This window comes from Sarcophilus harrisii, chromosome 4 (genome assembly GCF_902635505.1).
Source record: "Sarcophilus harrisii chromosome 4, mSarHar1.11, whole genome shotgun sequence".
Lineage (NCBI taxonomy): Eukaryota > Metazoa > Chordata > Mammalia > Dasyuromorphia > Dasyuridae > Sarcophilus > Sarcophilus harrisii.
The window spans coordinates 420,807,281-420,820,926 of NC_045429.1; the positions used below are offsets into that span (position 1 = coordinate 420,807,281).

The 13,646-nt window shown below is 37.8% G+C and overlaps 1 long non-coding RNA gene across 3 annotated transcripts; it reads right to left on the bottom strand.

The window, feature by feature from the left end:
• Positions 1-1,193: 1,193 nt before the first annotated feature.
• LOC116423418 lies at positions 1,194-12,452 on the bottom strand. 3 transcript variants are annotated; one of them, XR_004234029.1, is made up of 3 exons: positions 11,598-12,450; positions 9,666-9,882; positions 1,194-2,566 (listed from the first exon to the last, which is right to left on the bottom strand). It is a non-coding gene; the product is annotated as an uncharacterized LOC116423418 (long non-coding RNA). The 3 variants fall into 3 exon arrangements; XR_004234030.1 differs by lacking the exon at positions 1,194-2,566 and adding an exon at positions 5,752-6,505 and having other exon boundaries at positions 11,598-12,452; XR_004234031.1 differs by lacking the exons at positions 9,666-9,882; positions 11,598-12,450 and adding an exon at positions 2,946-3,903.
• Between the last annotated feature and the right edge of the window lie 1,194 nt (positions 12,453-13,646).

The following is a 13,646-nucleotide window of genomic DNA, read 5'->3' on the forward strand; positions in this document are numbered from 1 at the left end:
TCAAAGACCTTGTTGAGGAAATTTTAAAACTAGTGACAAAAATCTTGAAGAAATCATGAAGAATGGGAAAGAAGATTTAAATTTATTTTTTTTTAAACGAAGTCTATGAAGCTTCATGATGATCTCTGGACAGAATTGTAGGGATGGATTATTAAATGAATGATCTGTTATCACTTAGAAAAGAAAGCTCAGGTAGGTACCTGTTGGGTTCTCTAAAAGCCCATTACTCCAAACTTAGTCTCATTTCCTTTTTTCTTTTTCTTTTTTTTTTTTTTTGATGTTTGCTACATCAACTGGAATAACTCAGTAATAGATTTTAGAATGGCACTTAGCAAAACCTTTTTAAAAATCCTTATGGGCAAGATGGAGAGAATAGGACTTCATAAGGAATTGAACCCAAGCATTCTTAGAATTACATTATTGAACCACACTCTCATGCTCTGCCTCCTATATTTCTGACCACAGATAGAGACTTGAAGATGTCTTCTCTTCCTCTTTCTCTCTCCCCCTTTCATCTTAGAGTCCTCCATAGGCCTATCAAACACGGGCATACTTTCTAAGTCTCAGCTCCTGAAGCAAGTGGATTGAGGGGGAAAGGATGGTATTGGTGGAATCAAGATGCTGGAGAGGGTTACTTTCTTTTTTTTCCCCACAATTACCCAGTAGTGGAACACGTAGGTGACACAGTGGATAGAGCACTGGGTTTCAAGTCAGGAAGAAAGATTCAAATCCAGCCTCAGAACACTACATGCTTCAGATTCTCAATTGTTAAATGGGGTTATAATAATAGCACTTAGCCGCCAGGGATGTTGTGAGGATCAAATAAAATAATATTCATAAAGTGCCCTGTTACATAGTAAGCATTGTATAAATGTTAACTTATTATTATGAATATTAGCAGTAATTGTTCTCAGTGATTGATGATTAAATGGATTAATGTCAAACTGGCAGAAATTTCTTTGTGCTCTATATTTGTACATTTTCTATTCAACATATTTGAAAATGATTGGGAGGTAGATAAAGAAAATATTCTTACCAAATATGCAGATGACACAAAGTTGACAGAAATAGTTAAAGATAGAGACAATCAAGATTCAAGAATTTCATAACCCAACTAAACCAATAGACTGAAACAAACAAGATTAAACTCTCCAATTATCCTTGTTTCTCTATTTTTTCCCAGGACACTATCATCCTTCCAATTACCCAGATACACAACTACAGAATCATACCCAACTTTTCCTCCTTAATTATCTCTCATATTTAATCAGTTACCAAATTTTGCATTAATAGAATTATAGTGTGTATAGATCAAGGAAAGTATTATTAATTCCACTATAGGTTCATTTGTAAACCATGTCATATAAGAAATGATTACAGGAACTAAGGCTGTTTAGCTTGGGAGGAACATAGTAGATGGCATCAGATATGTGAAGAGTTGTTAAAGAGAAGAGAGGCAGTCAATTCTGGGTAATATTCACTTTTGTACAGGTTTTTAATGGGCATAAAGCTCTTGACTTACAATATCTCATTTGATCCTTCATACAACACTTCTCCCTCCCCATGAAGTTGATAATGAAAGCATTGTTGTTTCTATCACATTGATGAGTCAGTTGAGTCTTAGATTGAGTGACTTGCTATGGTGGAATCTAATTCTTCTGCCTTGAAGTCCAGCATGCTCTCACTTATAAGACTCTGCCTTTCAAAACTCTTGTCTTTTAAAAGAGCAGAACTAACACTACTAGCTAGAATTTGGCCTGAAGATAAGGAGGTACTTAATGATTAGTGTTGTTCATAAATAGAATGGGCTTTCTTGGTAAGTAGGGAGCTCTCCATGCCTAGAATTATTGAAATAATGGCTGGACAAGCATTTTAATGGAATATTTTAGGAGGAATTCTTATTCAAGGTAGGAAAATGCACAGGATGTCCTCTAAGGTCCCTTTCATTTCTAAGGTTTTATCTTGCCTAAACTATGAAAATATTTATGTTCTCAAAGGGTTGTCATTAATGTGATTGGGAAGACTGGACAATTTAGCATTGTTTTAGTCACTGGGATTTCCAGTTTAAATTTAGAGCAATGTATATTAGTACTCTGCTTATCACACACTATATTCTATTCCCCTTGTCTTCTTTTTGAGGTTTGTCAGAACTATAATTATATAAAGAGTGGGAACACCAGGAAAATGGACATCCAAATATACTTTCATTATTTTTTCTTAATCTAGCAAAAGATGTCTTATCCTTTGGTTTTGATTCTTTGTTGTCTTGGTGAATCCATGTGGAAACTCCACTCCACTAATTGAGACTATAATTTCTATAGCTCCTGATCTTTTATAATTCTTACCCATGTATTCTCATTAATCCTCCATAGGGAATCCACCTCATACTTTGGAGGGCTGTCTTTTGTTCTTTTAACATCTCAGAAGTACCTGTATATTAATGGGGTTAGCCATCTGTCACTTCTCTTATTCACTACATGATTAGTCCAATTTCCTTTCTACTTGTACAGTGTGATGACTTTTACAGCGTGATGACTTTTACATTGTTCTGGCACATGGATTATCTCTGGAAAAAAAAAAAAAACTTGTGTAACCATGGCAACTCATGAAGCAGACCAAAAAAAAAAAGCCTACAACTCAAGAGATTTTCATTTAACATGAGAAATCTGGTCCCTAAAAATACACTATCAATCCAAAAGGACATTTTCCTATGTTAAAAGGGAGGTCAATCTAAACGAGGGTGCTATTTACTCCTCACTAGTTAAGATTTCCAACCAGAGAATCACAGGATTGAAGCTATCATGAAGAGAAGAGAGGAGCAAAGAGAAGTACAGCTTCTTCCCCTAAGGGTTAGAAGGGTATATAGGTTAGGATGGAGCAGAAGAAAGAGTAAAAGTGAAATTATGAAAAATAGAATATATTATGATGGGAAAAGAAGTACTCACTTTATTGGGAGGGGAAAAAAAGCTATCTGTCTTCATGGGTTCCATTTCCTTTCATTTGGAAGTTGAATGAGCACTAACTAAACTAGGGGTTGGCAGACCTTGGACAAGCCACATAGATTTATTGAGATGCAATTTTTTTGAATTGAGATGTTCTTTAAGATCCCTCCCCAGAGCCAATCACCTATGGTTTGAGACATCTTGGCGCTTAGCTGACCCCTGTTGCCCAGGTGATCCTGGGCAATGCCATAGTGACCTTTGTGACTCAGGGACCTTGAAATAGAGAAATAGGATATTACATCCCAGGAAACTCCCTCTCCCATTATCTTCACACATATGCGTCCCTCAGTCTCATTTTATCCCTTAATTAGCATATTTTCTCTTGATTTCATCATCATCATGGGTACTCTTTTTATGGAAACATACTAAAATCTTTGCATATTTTCTAAGTTACTGTGACTGAAAGAAAATTATCACTTGGTATGCAACCATCTGTAGATGAGCCTTTCTGCATCTATGTAGGGTTGGTCCTTGGGCAACAGACTGTCAGTTGGCCAATAGTCCAACCCAAGTCTCTTTCTTGATGTCTTTCTGGAATCATTTAATGTAAACTCCTTTAGGACATGGATTGGTTTAATTTTTTTCTTTATCCTTAGCACTAATATGGAATGGAGCCTGAGAATATAATAGATACTAAATAATTATTGATTGGTTGATGGCAGAATCTTCTGGAGCTTGTTCACCACTGCAATAATTTTGGAAAACTCAGTCAACTCCATAGCAAGCTCATTGGAGTGTTAATCATGAATCCTCACCAATTAAGGCAGGAAAGATACTATCAATAATAACAGCTAGCATTTATACAATTTCTGGATTTGCAAAGTAGTTTACACCTGTTAGCTCATTTGCTTCTCAGAACTAATCTGTGTGGTTATTACTATTATTATTCCCATTAACCCCCAAATGCTCATTTGAATCATTAAAAGACAAATAGAATTAATGATTTATTGATGTGCTAATTAATAACAATTATTAATTAATTATAGTAATTACTAGCATATTTTCCCACCTCTTCAATTTTCTCAACTCTATATAAAATATGTCTGTCTTTTGTAAGTTCCAGTTGTGCATTAGGTTGAATTTTTATGATCTGAAGAGTGATAGGAATGTTATCTAGTTTCCTTATTTGTGTTTCCTTTTTTGGTATCTTGAGAGCAGTATAAACTGACCCCTCTTCCCCACCTCAAATCCTTTGTCAAGAAAGGGGAGTAGAAATTAATTCAATAATTATAAAAAGGATTGGGGCACAATACCCTAAAATTGTTCTACAATGAAGAAATTGGCTGATTTGTATTGTTGAATGGACTCATATATGGATTACTCCCAGTTTAGTGTTGGATGTCCATGCCCATGGACACATGGGCAGCCCATGAAGGAATGAATTTTTAAGATTGTGAAGAAATCATGGGCCATTTTAAGTCTGACGAACCACAGCTAAATAGAATGGTATAGATGGTAAATACCTAATTTTGACTGCGGAGGTTTGTTTGCTTATAATTTCTATTTCTATACCCTTATTCACATTTCCATGTCATTAGAAAGCATTGAAAGAGGATTTATCCTCTGAATTCTTCATATATTTGTGTTTCCTTTTCCCTTATAAATACTACACTACTTCCAGGATATGTGATCTTCCTGTTAATACAGAACACAGTTTGTCTTAATTTATCTTTGTACTTGTAAAGGAATTTAAAATTTTAAATAGGATTTAGCAAGTACTCAAAGATGGCAGTTAGAACAATGACCCAATAGCGATTAACTTTTTTTTTTTTTTTTTTTTTTTAAAGATAGAGCCACCCCAAGATTTGGAACCTTGTAGCGAATGTTGAAAAATGAGAAATATGCAAACCAAATTGGTCAAACATGACTAAGAAATTAACAGATTTAGATGTGCCAGCATTTTAACGAACTTTTGCAGAAAGTTACTTAAAGGCCTGGTATTTGTGATAAGGTTGTATGAAGTGGCTAAGCCTGTCATTTCCTCCTACATTTCTGGAAGTACAGATAAGTGAATAACTCACCCTTTGGGATCCTAGAAGAGCTCAACCAGACAGAAGCAAGATGTGATTCATTCTCATTTGACACAAAGGGACATACTTTGAAGGGGTTATTGGTGGAGGGCTACCTTCTTGGCAGTCACACAATCCAGGTGCATCTAGATTCCTCTTATTTAGGGATGAAAAACAAATTCCTTCCATAAATGTCTGTGAGACGCTGAGCTACATACTTTTGAGCTTTATCCACTTGGCCCAGGCTTATTTATAACATGGAATCCATCAATATTGAACACTAGTCTTTGCCTAATGTGCAAAAATGTATACCTGGGGCAATTTGGATACTATGGTTGAGATGTGTTGAAGGGATAATTTCATACTTCCTAGTTCCCTCAAGCAATGAGTTGGTCTAGAGTCTATCTATCTATTATCCTTCTAACAAAACAAAATATTTAGCTCATCTTCCAAATAATAGCTTTTCAACTGCTTGAGGATTTGAACCCATGTTTTCTAATTCTATGTCCAGTTTGCTGGCCAAGTTATCTTGGAACTTATGCATTTGCCAGTAGCAGTGACCTTACCACTCTGGACTGGAGTCATTAGATTTAGTGAAATTTTTCCAATCTAAATTCCTTAACTGAAGGTTGTCTCTATCTCTTTCTGTCTCTCTTCTCTTTCTTTTTTTCTTTCTCTCTCCCCCATCTCTCTGTCTCTTTTTCTGTTTTTCTCTTTCTTTCTGTGTCTCTCTTTCTTTCTTTCTCTCTCTCTCCTTCAACTCTCTCTTTCTCTCTGTCTCTGTTTCTCGTTCTCTCTCTCCCCACAGTCAGAAATGAAGCATCTTGAAGACAAGGATCTTTCCTTCATCTTTCATTGGCCTTTAGCTCCCAGCACAGAGTCTATGTTAGAGAACTAAGCTGATACTGGACATTGAGCAGTTTGATTCAATATACATTTATTACCCACAATGAAGTAGAAAGAAACTTCTTTCTCATTTACTTCTTACTTGCACTTAAACAAGGAAGGATAAGATGTACATACACACATATACATATAAATCCACATCCATTGGCACACACACAATACATTTCCATATTAGTCATTTTGCACAAGAAGTCTCAAATAAAAGAAAAAAATTGAAAATGAAAAATAGCATGCTTCAATCTGAATTCAAACTATGATATTCTTTCTCTGGAGGCAGGTAACATGCTTCATTATTAATCTTTTGGGATTGTCTTGGATCTTATTTTATAGAGACCAAGTCATTCCCAATTCTTCATCAAACATTATTGCTGTGACTGTGTATAATGTTCTCTGGGTTCTGTTCACTTCATTATGCATCAGTTCATGTAAGTTTTTCCAAGTTTTTCTGTTGCCAGCATATTAGTAGAGTTTTGCAAAAACTACTAAAAAGCCTGGTATTTGTGATAAGTCTATATGAGGCCTCTGGCTGAGCCTGCCAGTTTCTCTTTCAAGTCCAGAAGCACAGAGAAGGGGATACTCCATGGGATCCTATAAAAATTCAACCAGACAAGAGACAAGATGTGATTCATTCTTGTTTGGCACAAGGTCATACACTTTGAAACTTCTGACCAAGTCAGGCTCACACATGAGGATGATCAGGTCAGCAGTTGTATAAAGGAGGAACTGGAGAGAGGAGGGAGGCCAATTGGAAGGCTGTTATGTATGTATTTTTTACTTAATTTTCATATTTCTTGAGAACAGGGAAGTTTTATTTTGGCTTTCATAAATTCCCAGAAGCTGGTAATGTCTCTGGCATAGTCTAGGCATTTAATAAACTCTTGTTTAAATCAAATAATCACTATAGAGTCAGCCAATCAACTAGCATTTACTAAGTACCTATTATGTGCTAGGTATTATGTGCTAAGTGCTATAGATACAAAGAAAGACAAAAACAAAAAACAAAAAACAACCAAAACCCAAACCCAGTTCCAATTCCTCTCAAGGAACTTGCTGTCTAATGTGAAGCCCTTTACATTCTTTGAGATGCCATATAACCTATGCCCTTATTAGAACAGAAGTCACCCAATTAATAAGTATTAAATAAGTGAATGATTCTGAATAGACATGATTCCTACTTCTCAAGAATCAGCAATTGCAAGTGAAGATTTTATAATTTTGGAAAAGATGGATATGCCATTCAGTTGATAAAGAGGCATCATCCAGTGGAAAGAATACTGAATTTACATTTGGTCCACTTTATTCTTTTCCATATAATACTCTGGACTTCTTTTACTATTCCCTAGAAATCTGTTCACCTTAGAAGCTCACTTCAGTCCTGGGATACATACATTGAAAGTAACCTCCTTTCCTGAAATCTCTCCCTCTCTTTTCAGATCTAACCCTCCATTGAAGCAGGGCATCCAGGCCAGCCATATGTCCCTTCTTTCCAAGCTGCACAACAAGCTTTTTCTATCATGTTTCCCCTATTACCTTTGTCTTCCCTCATCCCACGAATTTTTGAGTTTCTTTTTGATGATCATCTTCTCCCATTAGAACATAAGCTTTTTGGGAGTAGAGTGCATAGCAAAATGTCTGGCGCTTTGTAAGTATTTAATAAATGCTTGTTAACTGGCTGGTTTTTCTTTGGGGGGCAGGTTACTGAGTTCTCTTTTAGACATGTTGAGTTTGATCTGTGGCTATAGCTCTAAGTAGAGAGACTGCCCATGGAGAGCTGGGAAATCTGAATAGGTTTCTCCTCCTAGCTCTAAGTTGATTCTATGCCTTTGTTCTTTTTTTTTTAATAGCTTTTTATTTACAAGTTATATGCATGGGTAATTTTATAGCATTGACAATTGCCAAACCTTTTGTTCCACTTTTTCCCCTCATTCCCCCCATTCCCTCCCCCCAATGGCAGGTTGATCAATACATGTTAAATATGTTAAAGTATAAATTAAATACAACATAAGTATACATGTCCTAACAGTTATTTTATATGCCTTTGTTCTGATGTATCTATTGATAACATTAGTCTGTTTCCTATGAGGATCAAGGTTGGGATTTATGGTGATGTGGTCTGAAGTCAAGATGAGGACAGTAATCAAGTAAAAATTTCCTGGAGAAAGCAGGTCATTGAGTTGTGGTTTGAAGGATAGTGTAGATGGGTCATAGCAGACAAAATTTATTGATCACAGGAGTGACATGATCAGAACCATCCTTTTGGGAAAATGGCAGGTATGTGCATTAGAGGTAGGGGATAAATTGGAATGGGAAGGGAATTGAAGCAGGGGAAACAATCAGAAAGCTACTGCAATTGAGCAAGTAAAAAAAAAGAAAAGAAGGTAGCAGAAAAAGAGCCATGTCTGTAACTGGTTCCCAAATTCTTTGCCTAACCTGACACATTAATTGCATTGACCAGACCTACTCCTGGAAGTCCCTATCTCTGTACTTGCTTTTGTGTTGTTTCACAATTTTTATTAATGACTTGAATAAAACCACAGAATGCTTATCAAATGTCCAGAGCACAGAAAATTAGGAGGGATTAGCTAATCCGCTGGATGACTCAGAGAGTGAATCAAAAAAATCTCAAGTTAGAATGTAGGCTTAATTTATTAAAATGCAATTTAATAGGAACAAGTGTATAAAGGTTTGGGTTCATAAATTCACCTTAATATGAACCAGAGAAAGCATGACAAGGCAATAGTTTATTTGAAAGAAATGGGGGAGGGGATTGATCAAGCAAATTCAATATGAGCCAGAAGTATGATATGAAAGTTGCAACTTCCCCCCCCCCCAGAAAAAACCCCCAACAAATCTCATGACTTAGCTAGGATTGATAAGGGATAGTGTCCAGGACAATGGAAGTGATAGTTTTGCTCTACTGTGACTTGGCCAGACCATATCTCAAATATTATGTTTAGTTCTGGGTGCTACCTGTTATGCGAAAAACTTTCCAAGCTGGAAAACATCAAAGGAAGGAAACAGGTGAAAAGCCAGATAAAGCTCAGTCGAAGGAATGGCTACTCCACCTGGCATGTTGGATATGATCCTAAACTTTGAGTCTTATATGTCTATGGTGTCTCTTCTATCAGAATGGAATCTCCTTGAAGATAGGCAGGGATGGTTTTTGCATGTGCATGAGTGTGTCTGTGTATTCCCAAGTGCTTAGCACAGTGTCTAGCATATAATAAAGCTCACTAATTGATGATCAAGTCAAGAACTCCTTAGTTCCAGTTCTGCCTCAGTTACTGTGTGATCCTGGGCAAGTCACTTAGTACCTGCCTCAGTTTCCTCAGCTTTATTATTTTTTTCAGTTGAAGTCAGAACTTTATTGCAGTTATAGCATCCAAGAGCACTTGAGCTTTCTAACAACCTTGTGATATATTTCCTTAACTTTAAAATGGGAATAATAATAGCACATTGTAAATTATTGTAAGGATCAAAGGAGAGAATATTCAGATAACTAGGTAGGACAATGGATAGAGTCCTAGCCTTGGAGAACCTGAAGTTCAAATTCAGCCTCATACATTAATTATTGCCTGCCTCAATTTCCTCAGTTGTAAAATGGGGATAATAACATCACTTAATTTTCAGAGTGGTACTTGCACTATTTCTTCTTTATCCCCTTTTTGGTCCTTAGCTTTTTCATCTATAAAATGAGACGGTTAAATTCAATGATTGGCCAGTCAATCAGTATTTAATAAGCACTTACTGTGTTCCAGGCACTGTGGTAAGTTCTAAGAATACAAAGAAAGGCACTCATGATCTTGAGCTGTCTCAGGAAGGTGCATTCTCCTTCTCTGTGGGTCTCTGAGCTTGGCTCTAGCCTTGGCTGGTTGACCACTTGTTAGGGATGTGAGAGAGCAGAGTCTTGTTCAGGTAAGAATTGGAGGTGGTTTCCAAGGTTCCTTTCTTCCTCTGAGATTCTGCTGTAAGGAATGGAGGTGAAATGCAATTTATGAAGTTGAGAGATGGATGGAATTTATGTCTGGCTTAGCGCGTAGTCCAAATGAAAGCATATTTCAAAATAAATGTAGTTTTATAACTTTCAAGTTGCCATGTGTATTATAAAGGATGATTTACACGATAGAGTCATTCTTGGAGTCAGCAAGTTCTGACAGTGCCTCTCTGGGATTCCAGAGAAGTCATGGAGAGGTTATTTCAGTTGTCCACAAAACTCTTAAGGCAGCAAGTTATGGGGCAGTTGGTGCTCTATAAGGGAGAGAGGATTTCCTCACTAGAAAATCTCTAGACCAAAGAATTTAAAGGTTTGGACCAAAGATTTAAATGAATAATATAAGAAATTAAACAAAAAGAACATTTCACACAATATGCCATTTACATAATGCATTATAAACATCAGTCATAACTATTATTAATTTGATTTTTTACTTGGAATCATTATACTGGAGTGGAATTACAACAAGTTTTTAAATTTAGTACTTTTTATGATGAGGTTTTATTGCATCTTCCAAGCGAATATAAATCCACTTATATTCTAGGAAAAGCATGATTAATGAGAGCCATCCGAGGGAGCATGTTCAGAGCTGCTCTTTTTAGTTCTGGTGACCCCTTATACTAGTTTAATAATTAGCTTCATTAGAGATGGGAACTCCTTGAGTTCTTATGGCTATGAGGTAGTTCACCACTGAAGTGTATGCATGTTTTGAAATGTTGGTGTAATGCTCTCATTTGCTTCTGAGGAAGAAGAATTAATGACCTTCATCTGGTTCAGTTTCTTGCTTTAAGTATCTTATGGAACAAGTAGTGTTCTTTGTCTCTAGACTCCCATTGAGGGAAATTATAATAAGAACAACAGCAATAATAATAGCTTACATTTATGTAGCACTTTGTATTGCCAAATGCCATGCTAAATACCTTATAATTAGGAAGGGAAATGGACTAAGTTCCTTCCCCTCAGTTTACTGTCTTTCCCAAATGGAAGATAGACTCCACAAACCACACTTGTGCATGGGCCTTTGTCTACCTTTACCAGTCTGTATTTCATTTCTTAAGTAGGTGTTTGAAAATGATTCTTGAGATGGATATGACCAGGCTTGGAGATATTCTTGAGTTTGAGAATCCCAGAATTCTTGGACCCAGAGAGAGCTGATTGTAAGCAAGGAAAGGAGTCCCTAGACTCTTTAGCACTCTTGTAAAAGATGACTGCTAAGAAGACTGACTCAAACCTGCCCTATTTCACAAGACATAGACTAGGAGTTGCTTGCACAGTGCAGAGCAGAGGTGAAATGTAAAATGCTTAATCAGTAGTCCTGCAAATTGCTTTATGTCACAATGAGGACAAGCATCAGCCTCCTGAGCTAGTCTAGTAATGGTTATAAGCTGTTACCAAATTCTGTTTTGAGGGCTCATGCATTAGTTTTTTTTTTTAACTTATTAGCATTTTGTGTGTGTGTGTGTAGGAAACAATAACTGCCCCATATTTTCTTCATATCGAATACTGAGTACCTTTTTGTTTTCCTCTTTGGGGAAACTAAACATGAGCCAGAACCTAATCTGGAAGTAATTTTTCCCCAGGGTGTCCTGGTAGGGGACATATCAAGCTGAAAAATTCAAGACAAGAAATCCCAATTCTAAATCAAGGAGTTTGACCAGCCTCCTCCACCCAGTATAGAGCACTTACCTGGGAGCAGAGCAAAGTGAGCCACTTAATGGAGTAGGGACAATTGTCAGCTCCTTGGGCCAGCGAATGCTTCTGTTGGAAGTTTTTAAAAAAGCACTAGATATAAAGTCAGAACCTGAGTTGAAATCCCAGCTCAGCTGCTTACTGTTTATGTCACCAGGTATAAACCACCTTGCCTCTGAACATAAATTTTCTTAACTATAAAAATTGAGAGAGTTGGACAAGATCAGTCCCTATGGTCCCTTGCAACTCTCAATCCTTCAGTCCTGTGCTATTCCTGGCTCTCTGGATTTCTTACTAGTTCAGGAACCACTCTGGATTTGGAAGATCAAATCCTTTGACTTGCTACAGAACTAGCCTTGAGGAATAGCATCCAAATGGCTTTCTGGAGCCAAAATGAGCTGCTTCAGCTCCTGGGTTGCTAGAAACAAGCACACTTAGCTGGAGACAAACTAGAAAGGAGAAAGTAGAAGCTGGAAAACCATAGGTCACCAAGACAGGAAGTAAAAAGAAACCCAGACTCAAAACAAATGATTTTTGTTTGAAGATTGAAACACCCTCACTGGGAGTAGAGCCAGGGACATGAAGCTGGCTTTGGGAGGGAAGGGACAGAAGTTAAGGCTTTGTCCCTTGGTTTACTTGGGATCATAAGAAAAAAGACCACAGTAGCCCACTTGCATATGTAAACTCTGTAAAAGATACAGCCCGGGGAAGGACAAGGGAGCCAAACCACATAGCATGTATCTCTTGTGATTTCAGCAGGGCATAATGCCAGCTCTGGGTATTTGCTGGGTAAGGGGACAATGACGTGCAAACAGAGTGGTTTCATGCCAGACCGGTTTCAGCCAGGCAGAAGCTGCCAGCAGAAAAGTGAAGTCTAAGTTTGTTAGCTCCTGGTGGGGAGTGCTACGGGATCACCATCTCTGCTTCTCAAACACTAGATGCCCTTTGCTTGGAAACAGAGAAAAGGGCAGGGTGCTCTTGTGTACAGAGTTGCCTTGCTGGTAGATGAGGGTGTGGGGTGGGGCTGGAGATTGTGAGAGAACTGGCAGCAATTTTCTCCATGGTTATGCACCACTGATTTCCAACATCCTAATCCTCCTCCATGTGGGATTCAGAAGAATCACATTTTATGCTTTAGATGTTCATGCTTTTGTGCAATAGACCTGAGAGTAGTTAATGTACAAGCAAGGATGAAGGGAAGAGCAGGCTTTTGTGTATGACATGATTAGTGCCACTGTCACAAAAGGCAGGCCAGTGTGTACTTCCTGGGATTCTCCTGATTCTCTTGGCTCTTAACTCCCACACTCAGGAAACTGTGGAGAATCTAGACATGGCTCGCCTTCCTTCATTGTGATAGAACTGATCCTTTACTTGAAAGCATGCAATTTACAATGTTAGAGAAGCCAATGTTATAAAGAAGATTCTGTCTATCTGCCTGCTGTCTGTCTGTCTGTCTATCTATTGCCTATTTATGTATTCATCTATCCATTCATCCATCCATATCTATCTATTTATCTTATCTATCTATCTACATCCCCAGTCTATAATATTAGGGTTTTACACAAGTTCTCTTTCTGCCCGTTGCTTTCTGTTGATTGAGGGATGAAGATAGGAGGCTCTTCCTTTCCTCTTGTCTCCTCTCATCTCCTCTTATCTCCTCTCATCTCATCTTTCCTTCCCTCCCTCCCTTCTTTCTTTCCTCCCTCCCTCCCTCCTTCCCTTTTTCCTTCCTTCCTTCCTTCCTTCCTTTCCTTCCTTTCCTTCCTTTCCTTCCTTTCCTTCCTTTCCTTCCTTTCCTTCCTTTCCTTCCTTTCCTTCCTTTCCTTCCTTTCCTTCCTTTCCTTCCTTTCCTTCCTTTCCTTCCTTTCCTTCCTTTCCTTCCTTTCCTTCCTTTCCTTCCTCCCACCCTCCCTCCCTTCTTTCCTTCCTTCCTCCTCCTCCTTTCCTCCTTCTCATTCTCCTCCTCTTCCTCCTCTTTCTTCTTCCTCCTCATCCTCCTCTTCCTCCCTCCCCCTTCTCCTCCTGCCCTCTTTCTCATCATATCTC